The following is a 14,362-nucleotide window of genomic DNA, read 5'->3' on the forward strand; positions in this document are numbered from 1 at the left end:
TGTACTATAAAAAGAATGATTGTCAGCTATGAGCAAATTTAACACTCAGAAATCCTTATAGGATTGACTGAAAATATACAGGAAGTCACCAGATGAAAGCTCAGTGAAACCACATCTGGACCTGTATCTTAACTATTCCAATTTTACATAAAGAGAAGATGATGAGCAAAATGAAATAAGGTGATAACCTTTTCTTAAATTAAAAATAAACAAAAAACAAAACCTAAGGCTTTTAAAAAGATTTTCTCATTTAAATGTCCTTCAAATTCAACAGGTATAAAATGAAACTCCTTATCCTACACCCCACTCCACCTGTACTTTCACTTCCTGAAAGTGAATGGCAACAAGGAAGATAGATGAAAAGTGGTGGGGGTGGGAATGGCAACAAGGCAGATAGATGAAAGTGGTGGGGGTTGGAGAAACCAGTACAAGAGTATAGGGTCAAGATATCCAGAAGAGGTCCCAGGATCTGATTACAAGTCATGCTTAAAGATTTTTAGCTGGCCTTTCTGTGCTAGGGTCAGGAGAAAGATTTTTCAACTCAGTTTAAACTTGATCTCAGTAACACTGTGGAACCACCATCTATCCAGTCTCCCAAGCCAGAAACCTTTCCCTTACTCCCCATATTTAATAAGTGTGGCATGCCTGTTAGTTCTAGATAGTTAGCATATCTCAAAGTGTATTCAGTCCATGGACCAATGACATAAACATCTGCTGGAAACTTGTTAGTAATGCAAATTATTGGGCCTCACCCCAGACCCACTGAAATAGAAACTCGGGAGTAAGGTCTAACAATTTGCAATTTAACAAACCCTCCAGGTGATTCTGATATACACTGAAGTTTGATGACCATCTTTCAAATCTATGCCTTTATGGTTATTCCCATTGTTAATTGCCACCTGGCCCTCATCATCTCTCATCTGGCCTATAGCAATCCTCTCCTAACTGGTTTCCTTGCCTTCAGTCTTGCCCCTCCAATCTTTTCTCCGTACTATCACCAGAGTGAATCCTCTATTATCAGCGATTTTCAACCTTTTTCATCTCATGGCACACATAAACTAATTACTGAAATTGTGCAGCACACCAAAATATATTATAATTTTTGCCAATCTAACAAAAATAGGTATAATTTTTATTAATTTACAAACAAAATAATAACAGTAATTACCTACCCTTTTCGCTCCAAAAATAGGTATAATTTTTATTAATTTACAAACAAAATAATAACAGTAATTACCTACCCTTTTCGCTCCAAAGTGACTTTTTAAAAAACCAGGTACCTATATTTGTATACAAGGATTTCTCGTACCAAAAATTAACCAATCAGAGGCAACCTTATTATGCACCATGACCAATAAGATGCAACTCTATTATATGACCTATTATCTTTGTGGTTCAAGACAGGGCAGTCACACTGCACAGCTATTGTTGGGTTGACTGTTGTCATTTTTTTATTTGACAATCTAAGGGAAAAGAGATCGGTGGCCCTGACTAAATAGTCAGGTATTGCATGTTTTAAAAATTCTTGTGGCACACCGGTTGAAAATAGCTGCTGTATTACAAATGTAATTAAAGTCCTTCCCTAGTTCCTTCATGCCTATAAAAGTGGCTATTAAACTATGTTATTAGGTGAATTTGTTTCAAGGGTTGCTCTCAGGCAAGACAGGCTCAGTGGGTAGTGCACCAAACTTTGAATTTCTCAGGTAACGTTAGAAAACCACTGGCCTGTAGAAAAAAGGAGATGTTCCTCAGGACAAAGAAGTCACTCTTCATCTGTCCCCAGCCTACCTCTCCAGCCTCATCTCTTCTCATGTCTATCTTTCACATCACCCTTTAGCTTAAGATAATGATTGAAGTTCCTGTAAGAGACCAGACCATTTGATATTTTTGTGCCACTGCTTCATTTGCTTGGAACATCTGCCCATCCTTACTACTTATTTGTTCATCGGATAATACCAAGTTGCTATTCCCTACTCCTCACCAGTCCACACTTACAGAATGGCTCTAGCATACCTTCTCCATGAAGCCTTTTCAGTTGCCTGCTTCTCATCCCTCTACTAGATGGAACTGATTACCCATACACACACTTTGTGCCCTAACAGCGGCAATAGTAGTGGTGGTGTGGTGGTTAGTATTTATTGAACGTGTATTATGTTGTATGTCAGGCATTGTGCAAAGTGCTTTACGTGTCATGTGCATGCCATTTTAAACCTCACAAGTCTATGAGGTATGAGGTATAATTATTAACCGCATTTTGGAAGTGAGGAGACTGAAGTTTAGAATGATTATACTTAATCTACTTACCCAAGTTGTATAGCCCATATGTGGCAGAACTGGATCATCTCACCTACTTAAATCTCAAAGCATATGCACTTAACCTCTGCAGTAGAGGACCAGGTTCATAATACACAAGTCAGGTGAGTAAGGAATAAGACAATAGGGGGTGGCAGATACTTTGGAAATGATAAAGGTATACTCAAGCTGAAGCATTTTAAAGAGGAAGGGGAGGGGAAGAAAGAGAGAAAAAGAGTCCTACATTGCAAACAAAACAAATCTGAAGTCTGATCCTGAGCAAAAGGCCACCAGACTGAGACTCCTATTTCATACTATACTCAATTCCCAACTTTATGTTTGTCATAAACCCATGCTAGGATAATTTATTTAGATAGCAGTGCCTATATCTTTCTCACTGCTATAGGTACCCCATGAAAGAAATAAAACTTTCCACTTTTTACCTATCCACAAACCTTGCATCCTAGACATCAAGGCAGGAGGTGGAGGGATAAGGAGATGGGAAGAAGGGGTACAAGTAGTCCATAGAAGGAGAAGGAAAGAGGCTACATTCTCCATGAGACTGCAGGTGGGAGAATTGTCAGGCATTTCAGGGCTGTACTTGCTTTTTGTTGTTTGATTATTTTTTATTGATTTAAGAGAGGAAGGGAGAGGGAGAGAGATATAAACATCAATAATAAGAGAGAGAATCATTGATCGGCCGCCTCCTGCAAGCCCCACACTGGGACTCGAGCCCCCAACCTGTGCATGTGCCCTGACTTGGAATTGAACCTTGACCTCCTATTTCATAGGTTGATGCTCAAGCACTGAGCCACACTGGCTGGGCTCAGGACTATACTTCTAATGAAAGGACCTGATATGGATATCCAGGAAAATGTTCACTACACAAATATTCCTGTGCATCAAGGTCAGCATGATCCATGTCTTTTAGCAATTATGACTGCTGGCAGAGACTTCTCTCCAAATTTTCTGTGCTTGGTAAACCTTAGTGTACTAGTTCCCTATTGCTACTGTAAAAAAAAAAAAAAAAAAAAAAAAAAAACCTACCACAGACTTGGTGGTGAAAAACAACACAGAATCATCTTACAATTCTGGAAGACTGAAGTCTGAAATGGGTCTTGAAGGGCTAAAATCAAGGTGTTGGTCGGGCTACACTTCTTTCCAGATGCTCAAGGGAATAATCATTTTCCTTACCCTTTCTAGCTTCTAGAATCTACCCCTATTCCTTGGCTTGTGATCACCAGCTTCAAAGCCAACAATGTTGGGCCAAGTTCTCATGCTGCCATCTCTCTGGTTCTCTCTTTTCTGTTTCCCTCTTGCTCTTATTAGGACCCTTGTGATTGATTATATTGTGTTCACTCAGTTAACCAGGATAATCTCTGTATCCTAAGGTTAGCTGAATGGCAACCTTAATTCCATCTGCAATCCTAATTTTCCTTTGCTATGTGATGCAATATATTCACAGATCCCAGGAATTAGGACATGTACCATGACCAGTGATTCCTGTATATTTTTTAAGTGGGGGCTACTTGAGATTATATATCTCATTGCCCTACAGAGGAAGTTCTCAGATGTGAGTCTTTTTTAATTTAGAAAAATAATATGAATGCCATGAACAAATAAATTCATATGCATTCTATACTATTTCTCTGTATATAGATCAGCCCTCACCTCTCTACCGTGAGTTTGGGATTAAGGACAATGCCCCTTATTGATTTTTGTTTCCCTAGCACTATGCCTAGCACACTGTAGAGACTTATTAATTTGTCACAATAATAAAGAAATGTAAAATGCTTCTTCTGGAAAAGAGCATCTATAGTTGTATTCGTTACTTAGCTCAAAGCTGTACATATCTTGAAACAGAATCAAGTGCTAAAAAGGCAGGGGGAAGCCGAACATATACTATTTTTAAAAACTATTTAAAATAGATGTCAGAGGCATTTTTTATTATTTCTAAAATGGATCATTCATCAGTGGAATAAGGAGCAAAAAAAGGAACTGTTCCCCTAAACCATATGAATTCTTATATTCCTTTCAAATCAATAAAGGGAAAGTCACTGCCAAAATATTATGATTCATGAATTTCATTTACCATTCTTTTTTTTGTTTGTTTGATAAGAATGGCCATCTTTACACAGTACTAGAACTGTTGATATTTTATTGCATTACCACATCTCATTATTGTGTAGTAAATGCTATTATTTATGGCCACTACTTAATCTGATGTGAGAGAGAAAAATTATTGAAGACTTGACAGCTGAGGAATAGGCATTTTATTGGGATGAAGGACTGACTAAGAAGAGTCAATGGTCCTTCAGCTGCCCCTCAGATCATTAACTCCAAGTGGTTATTTGCTCCCAGCACTGTCCTGAGCCCAGGTTGTTATTGCTGTGATATGTAGATGAAGGAGAATATATTTTAAACACTTTAATATGAACGCGATGCTCATGAAGGGTGCCAGATTGAAAGCATTGGAGTCTGAAGTCATCGGGTTATGCACTTGGCTGGTTCCAAGTTACAGAGAGATGCTTGACCTTGAATGACCACCTTGTAAGAAGGAGAAAACATACAGTTTCGCTGAACTTCAAGAGACTGAAAGAGCAGCAGCATAGCAGTATCCCAAAGTTAAGCATTTTTATCAAGTAGGAAAATGAGACCATTAACTAAACTTCTACTCGAATCTATTTAGTGTAATGCCAATACTGGTGTGGATGGGGGATGGAGGTGGTGGTGGTAGTCGTGTTATAATACACAGTTGCTTTAAGATAAAAAATAAGTAAATGTCACCCAGCTGGCATGGTTCAGTGGTTGAGCATCGACCTGTGAACCAAGAGGTCACAGTTCAATTCCCAGTCAGGGCACATGCCCAGGTTGCAGGCTCGATCCCCAGTGTGGGGCATGCAGGAGGCAGCCAATCAATGGTCCTCTCTCATCATTGATGTTTCTATCTCTCCCTCTCCATCCCTCTCTGAAATCAAAAAAAATATATTTAAAAATAAATAAATAAATGTCCTATTACCAAAGCAACAAAGCCACTTAAGCAGCAATCTTTTTAACAACTGGTGTGTGTGTGTGTGTGTGTGTGTGTGTGTGTGTGTGTGTGTGTTACAACTTATTCCTTAATTTTCTAAAAATTAAAGAGTGAGCAGGAAAACAGTTGTAGCTATCCGTCCCGAAGTTTGTATTATAGAATAAGTAAACCAAGGCTCAGTGTGGAGAAGTTGCCTAAGGAGGACCATATCCCTTGTGTTAAGACTGGGAGTAGAGCCCAGGTTTACTGATTCACAATCCAGGACTTTTCTACTATACCATGTTGTCTCTCTAAGGGAGGAAAAGCATGGACCTCTCTGGACCTTTTAAATATTTGGAGCCAAGTATATTCAAAAGTGTGCATCCTTTTGGCCTCTTAAGCATTTATCCTCCATTCTGATCTATTCATTCACATTATGTTAGGAAGGTAATCATCTTTCATAAATTTAACCTTCTTAGTATGAAAAAAAAAAAACAATACCTTTCAACTTCATATTACAGAGCTGGCAGAGTCACAATTCCCAAGTTAAGAAAATTATTTTCACAAATGATACAATATGCAAAAATCTCAACTTCCTTCCTCAGTAAGTGTCTTTTTTAATCTGTCATTTTATTTTCTGATCTTACACATTTTTTTCCTATAGTGATCTGAATTTCTTGGCAATGGTATTCCCTTAAAGGCAGTACCTCTAGAAGAATGGCAAAGTTAAAACTGACAAATCCAATTTAAATTCCCATTATGGACTAATCTCAATTAACTGGAACCCACTTTTTAAAAAAAATCTTTAATGTATTTGTACTTGTACTGTATTTTTTGAAGGGCAATGCAAATTCCAAGATTTTAAGGATTTCATTTTTTATGTAATTCTATCATTTAACATACTTAGAGAAAGTATCAAGTGATTCTAAAAATTCAGATCAGCCTTTTGACTTTTTTGTAAATTGGGATTAAAACTCTTATTTGAATAATTATGTGTAGCACTGCCAGATACAGGTATCAAGGAATTGAAGGGGCTGGGAAAGGGGGATATCAATGCTTTGTATTCCGTACTTACTAATTCACATTGACCAAGACCTTTAATTAGAATGAAGACCAATGAGGGAAGTCCTTCAGGTGACAAGATTTTAATCTGGTTTCGGTTTCACATCTGCAGATTCAACCAATCGCAGATGGAAAAACGGTTTTCGCATTCCAAACAGCAGTTTCCAAACCTTGGAGTCCCAGCCACTTGGAGAAAACAGTTTTCTCTCTGGGTCAGTTGAATTCACAGATGTGAAGGCAGACTTTGGTTAAGTTTGGGGGGAGTCGAATATAAACTGATGAACAAAAACAGATCCAGAGACAGAGAAGCATCGATCAGACCATCAAACCTCAGAGGGAAGGCAGGGGCGGGTGGGGGGGAAGGGGAGAGATCAACCAAAGGCCTTGTATGCATGCATATAAGCATAACCAATGGACACAAACACTGGGGCGGGGGCGGTGAGGGCACAAGCTGGGGAGGGGATGGGGGGATAAGGACATATATGTAATACTTTAATCAATAAAGAATAAAAAATGAAAAAAGTTATATGCAGAATTTTTTATGGTTTACTGAAATTTTACTTATTTTGTAGACTCTTATTTTTAATATATTTTTATTGATTTCAGAGGGGAAGGGAGAGGAAGAGAGAAACATCAATGATGAGAGAGAATCATTGATCAGCTGCCTTCTACATGCCCCCTACTAGGAATCAAGCCCGCAACCCAGGCATGTGCCCTGACCAGGAATCTAAGCAGTGACCTCCTGGTTCATAGGTTGACGCTCAACCACCAAGCAACACCGGCCAGGCACTTATGTATACTCTTAATAAATTTCATTGCACAGTACAAAACATCATCCAAAGTTCAAGTTGTAAAAATTCAATAATGGAAACAAGACAATAGGAAAAATTTATTCTAATTATCATAATTTTTGTCTTATGGGACATACAGTTTTGCCCAACAGTGTCCCAGAGGCAATACAAATGATTAAAATGAGACCATTTTTCCCAAATCAACCTCAATTAATTTTGGATCATGTTCAATGAAATGTAAACTTGAAAGAAAAAGAAATAGTATATCTAATAAAACTAGTCTCCTTAGGGTCACTACCACAGGGCTCTGACTTAAGTCCTACTCATTTTAAGTTTGGTGTATCAAGATTTATATGCAGAATTTTGACAGTATGCAGGGGATTGGGGGGCCTAACCACCCCTCATTGTTCAAGGGTCAACTGTAGTCTGAAAGTCTCCCTCCATCTTGCCACATTTTCTCACATATTCTATCTAACATAGGGCTGAATATAGAAGCAATCACTTTCTCAATATTTCAGGTTAATTCTGTCTACACTGGCACATTTACCAAAAGATACAGCACTCAGTAGTTGCTCAATAAATATTTACCGAGTTTATGGATCAATAAATGAATGCAATATCATGGCAATAAAGATATTTTACTTCAGACTTTCCTAAAAATTTAAAATATTAATTTCAGGAGGCAAATATTTATTTTGTCAATACAATTATCTGAATGGTAATATTTTTGCCATTGATAAAAAGAAATGCCATGTTTATTTTGCAGCCAATGAGAACTACTAAAAGGTTTTACAAACATCATCATTGGCTATTACTGTTCCCTTGTACCCTGCAGATATCCCTATTAGTCAAGGAGTAGCTGTATGTGGAAAAGGTCACATAATCATTCAAATACATAGCACAGCCTCCATAATTGGTTTTGCAAAGACTAACAAGTATGGCGTATAGACACAAGCTTATCTATACAATATCCAAATAAGTTTTTTAAATTTTAAAACAATGCAATTTCATTTACTTGGCACTCAATAAATATAACAAAATATATCAGTGGAACATTCCATTCTTTTCACATTATATAGCTATGTGTTCAATTCCCAAAGTAAATTTCATTGTAGAATGCACTTACCTTGATAGATCCAGAAATATGAGAATCAAAAAGGAGACAGCTGAATAAAGGTCACCCTTGTAATTCCTGTAAACAAATTAGGCCAAATTATCCTTCAAACATATGTACAAGCAAGTCCAAAACAGTACTTATGAGGGAAAGGAAGAGACACATGTGGGGTGGGGGTGGGAGTGGGCATGGGGGTTGTGAATATATGACTTCATTTTATAATTCACAAGGAATAGAAGGATCAGTTTCTTAAAAAGTCTGCTTGAAACTGCAAACAATTATATTAACTATGTTGCTAATAGAGAATTTCTTAATTATAGATGAGCATACCTACAAGACTGTGGAATTGTCACCCACAAAGATTCTCCCAGCTTATTTTCGCTAAATATTCTGCTCATTTTGAGATGAAAAGTCCACATTGTCAGGAAGTTTTCAACAATGTAAACAATTTATAGTAATTTTAATTCGTTATATTAAGATAGTCTTTTACAGTTCATATACACATTTCATTTAATCCTCAAAAGAACTCTCCTAAAAGATTAGGAGATTGAGGCCTAGAGAGATTAAATGGCTTACACAAAGACACATACATGAATAGTGGTAGAGCCAGAACTAGAATCTATGTCTCCTTACTTTTGGTTCAGTCATGTTTCTAATGTCCCACATTACTTCCTTTATTTAACAGTTACAAAATTAAATATATGCCTCCATATGCCACCCTTGGTACTGGACAATAGGTCAGGAACTGTGCTTTATAATGATCCCCACTAATTACTCAACTTGAGAGATATACTTCTCTGATTTGTATAGTGTCATATATATAGTTTTAAATATGTGTGTGGTATGTGTGTATTGATATATATTGTTGACATAGAAATATGTTAACAATATATTGATAAATGAAAAAGTAATTAGAGTATGAGTCTTGCTTAGAAAAAATATATATGCAAAATATATCATTCTCTTCTTTCTGTGTATTGGTATTTTCTAATTTTTCTATAATGAACATGTATTACCCATATATTTAAAAAGCTGTATGTTTTAAATTCTTCAAAAACCCATTTTAGAAAAGGCAGTATGGTAAATTAAAGTGGAAAAAATAAAGGAAAACAAAAACTAACATTATAATATATTATGATTGGCACTTAATTAACTTTATGGCCGCAATTTATCAATCAAGTAATCTCAAAACCTATTTTTCTGAATATCTGAGGCAAAATCTCAATAGTAAAGGCATCAATTTAAAATGTACCCATAGGCCCAGCTGCCGTGGCTCAATGGTTGAGTGTTAACCTATGAAACAGGAGGTCACGGTTTGATTCCCTATCAGGGCACATGCCAGAGTTGTGGGCTCAATCCCCAGTGTGGGTGCAGGAGGCAGCCAATTGATGATTCTCTCTCATCATTTATGTTTCTATCTCTCTCTCCCTCTCTTTTCCTCTCTGAAATCAATGAAAATATATTTTTTAAATTTATCCACAGTAAGTCAAAAGACACAGTAATATCTAAATAAATTTTTTAAAGTAGGTCAATAACAGTGTTGTCACCTTTGACAAAGATCACCAAGGTGACCTTGTAATGACAATAGAGTATTATATTATTACTAATGATCTCCATATCCAATAAGCTATATATAAATCATTCATAATAGACTGAAGTGGTACTCTTGATTAGTTGCAATCTAATTCCCAATGTGCATTTTCATCACTGTTAATGTTTCTCACAAAAGCCAGAGTTCTGCTCAAGTGTTCAAGTGGTTCCATAATAGGACTAAGTTAGAATCTCTCAAGGGAAAACATTTCAGAAAGTACTTAGGTCTAAACTACAAAAAATACTTCTGGCTCTTTGACCACATATACCAGAGTAAGTCTGTAGAAACTGGCTTCATATCAATCAGTCTGATTCTGTAAAGAGGCTAGCAAACAATGCTATAAAAAATAAACTGCCCTATATGCAGCATTTTGCCTTGGTGAGATACACAGAGGACTTGGAAGCAAAAGGACTTTAAAATAGCATAGCTCTTCTCTGCTCGCTTCTCAACTGCCTTCAGACTGAAGCCATTAAGAGGGTATCTCCCATTTATGTTAGAGAAGGCCAGTTCATACATTGATCTACATAAGATCCCCCAGGTTACTTGCCATCATTTACCAGTTTGAAATGTGTACCACTTCCCTCACCTTTTACCTCTATTTGACTCGAGAATTCATTTCCAAAAGAGAAACTGTTGGCTGTCTTAATACTGCATGTGGGCTAGCTACCATTGAAGAAAAAAAAGTTAGATTGTCTGACAGAACCATCATCGAATGCAACCAAATAATGCATACTAGAGGTAAAATCAGCAGAAGCCACGCATGTTAGAAATGCATCTCACAGAACTAACTATTGGTTTTGGAGATAGGCTGGAGCCTGCAAGCAAAGTCCTAAATCCAAACCTGAACAGCTCATTAAGAGACCCAGACTTTCATTAGTCCTATTGCCTCTTGTTTGGTCCTACATAGAGAATAATATTCTACATCCTTCAGTTCTCAGCTTCCTAAAATGAAACTATCATCTGAGCTTGGCTATGGAGATGAGATGCATAAATTGGAGGAGTGGAAGAAGGGTCTAGAAGTCTGGTTCAAAAAATATATACATATATGTGAATATGCATAAATATGTATATAAATATCTCAGATGGATTTTAAAAGTATAATTTCTATTTGATTACAAAATGGCATGTTTTTATGTGCTCTTCAATAATTACTCAATTATATACTAACTAGTAGCCCTGCGCATGAATCCATGCACCAGTAGCTCTCTGCGGAGCCTGGCCGCTCCATGCCCACTGCTCAGAGGTTCTCCGTGGCCCAGAGGCCCATCCATGGCTGGGCACGGAATGCTTGCCTCATCGCCAGGGCGATGAAGCAAGCGTTCTGCCAGGCCGCTCATGCTGCCCGCTTTCAGCAGCCACCCCCCAGGACTAGGGAACTCCAGCGGGGCTGAGAGGACTGGGCGCTGCCATCTTGTGGCTATGGCCACTGCCATTTTGCGATGGAGTGATGGTTAATTTGCATATTACCCTTTTATTAGATAGGATTATAACTATAACACCTATATTAACACTATTATTTTCAACGGTCTTTGGGATTTATATAGGTCACTTTGTTTTACTAATGAGTATATTGCTACACACACTTTGAAACCTCTAATGTTATTTTTCTAATGGGACATTTACTCAAAGACCTTGTAGAAAATAATTGTGTTAATAGAGACAGTTTCCCCATTACAATGATCAGTGCTCTCAGACAATTAATGCTATAACATTCTGTATTGTCACTATCTTCCTCAGGGCCTAAAGAACTTCTAGGTTCACATTTAAAAAGCTTCAGCTTTTTTTTTTTTCCTGGCAATATGGGCATTTCTAATGATGAGACCTGCCAAAACTTGTCAATGCTATTTTTCTCCTTTTCCATTAGAGATGACTGTGGCTGAATAGCCAAGTAATCTATAGTCTAACTTCACTTAATTGTTTTTACTACATGACATGAAGGAATATAGTGAGCAATCACTTCTGTTTTACATGAAACAAATTGCTAGTGCGTTCCACAGCAATATGAAAAAGACTTAACTTACCTAATCTCCCTTGAACATGTTCAAATCCTGACAGAATAAACTCAGCCCTCTTAGGCTTGCCAGTGAGTGAAGAGTAGATTGGATTCAGAGAGATGCAAATAAAAACTACAATGAGGTATCACCTCATACCTGTCAGAATGGCTATCATGAACAAATCAACAAACAAGTGTTGGCAAGGACGTGGAGTAAAGGGAACCCTTGTGCACTGCTGGAGGGAATGCAGACTGGTGCAGCCACTGTGGAGAACAGTATGGAGTTTCCTCAAAAAACTAAAAATGGAACTCCCATTTGACCCAGCAATCCCACTTCTGGTAATATATCCTAAGAATTCCAAAACACCTATCAGAAAGAATATATGCACCCTGATGTTCATTGCAGCATTATTCACCATAGCCAAGATCTGGAAACAGCCCAAGTGCCCATCAGCAGATGAGTAGATAAAAAAAACTGTGGTACATTTATGCAATGGAATACTATGCAGCTATAAAAAAGAAGGAAGTCTTACCATTTGTGATAGCATGGATGGACCTGGAGAGTATTATGCTAAGTGAAATAAGCCAGTCAGAGAAATACAAATACCATATGATCTCACTAATATATGTAATCTAATGAACAAAAATAAACTGACAAAGGAAATGGAACCAGAAGCATGGACATATGGAACAGACTGGCCAGTCCCCAAAGGGAGGGGCATGGGTGGGGGGTGACTGGATAAAGAAGTTGAAGGAAATAGCTAAAGAATACCCTATGGACGCAGACAATAATTTGGTAGGTAAAGGCCAAAGAAGAGGGAAGCAGAGGAGGGTGGAGGTAGGCAAAAGGGGGGAGGGAGAAGGATTCCTGCAATAATATCAACATTAAAAAAATTAATTAAAAACAAGAATAGATTGGGTCAATAGATCTCAATTTTTTTCTGTTTGTACACCTCTTTATTTTTTAATTTTATTTTATTTTTTAAAGTATTACAAATAGTAGTACATATGTCTCCCTTTTTCCCCCATTGACCTTCCCCTGGCCTCCCCTACCCCCCTGCACATGTCCTCCCCTCCTCCCCTCAGTGTCTTGCATCCATTGGTTATGCTTATATGCATGCATACATACAAGTCCTTCGGTTGATCTCTTACCTCCCCCCCCCAACCCTCTCAGCGTTCCCACTGTATTTTGACAGTCTGTTTGATGCTTCTCTGACTCTGTATCTATTTTTGTTCATCAGTTTATAATGTTCACCTCTTTAGACAGAGAACCAGTTGGCCCCAGTTACAACTGGTAAATTCCTCTCCTTCCAGCACCATCATTCAAGGACAACAGGTTTATCCTCCTTGTTATTTATTACATAAACTTCACTTCTAAGGTGGTAATATTTATTTCTGTGGGGTTTTGTGTCCTCTTTGTTTTGCAAATGTATTTTTTCTGTAATGAAAGTTATACAGATTTATTATTGAAAACATGAAAGGTATAAAGGAAAAAAATCACCTGTTACCCACCCCTAAGAAAATTATTTTAGAACTTCTGTGCATCTTTTTCCAGTCTTTTATTTTCTTTCTTACACATTGGGAATATATAATTTTGTATCCTGCTTTATCACTTGATAGGATAGCATAAACACTTTCCTTTTACCATACAATATTTGTAAACATCAACTTTAATGGCCATAAAATATTGCATTGTCTAGATGTACCATAAATCACTTAGCAATTCCCTTGTTGAACATTTAGGTTCCTTCATTTTTTCCTCCATTACAAATAAAGCTTGGTGAAAATCTTTGCAAATATAGCTATTTCTGTACTTCACATTATTTCTTTAGGACAAATTCCCAGAAGTAGAATTACTGGGTCAAATGGTATGAGCATTTTTAAGGCTTTTGCTGCAAACTGCCAAATCCATGGTAACTAACGCTTCATCATGTCCTTATTATTCAGTCATTTTTTCAACCAACACTTATTAAACACCTACTACATATATGGCAGGCACTGTGCTAGGCAATAGGAATACAGTAATAAACAAAACACACACAAAGTCCATGCTCTCATGGAGCTAATATGCAAGTAGAGTTGATAAATTATAAATAAACAAAAGTACAGTGTGATGCCAGGTCATGATGAATAAAATGAGGGGGAAAAAGTGGTTAAATGCACAGAAAATGAAAACTTATGATAGGACTCCTTACATAGGATGGCCAGGGAAGGCCTCTATGATGAAGAAATATTTGATCAAAGACCTGAATGAAGTGAAAAAGTAAGCCTATAAAAATCTTGGAGAAAATTCATTTTGGGCAGAGGAAATAGCAAGTGCAAAGAGAGACCAAAATGCATGGTATGTTTAAGAAACAAAACGGATTGCATTGTTGCTACAATGTTATGAGCAAGGTTTGTTGGGGAGAATGGTAAGACATGAGGCCCAATAAACAGTCATGAACCAAATCATGTAGGGACCTGCAGGTCCTGGTAGAGATTTTTTTAATATATTTTATTGATTTTTTAC

General features: G+C 37.3%; 1 protein-coding gene across 1 annotated transcript in view; it reads right to left on the reverse strand.

Moving 5' to 3' along the window:
- Positions 1–14,362, reverse strand: part of TENM1 (teneurin transmembrane protein 1) — a 1,003,294-nt gene that overhangs the window by 976,781 nt on the left and 12,151 nt on the right. The window contains exon 2 of the mRNA XM_080653537.1: positions 8,282–8,347. The gene's annotated coding sequence lies outside the window, so the exon portion shown is untranslated. The remainder of the gene's footprint in view (positions 1–8,281; positions 8,348–14,362) is intronic.

This window comes from Plecotus auritus (assembly GCF_963455305.1).
Source record: "Plecotus auritus genome assembly, chromosome: X".
NCBI lineage: Eukaryota > Metazoa > Chordata > Mammalia > Chiroptera > Vespertilionidae > Plecotus > Plecotus auritus.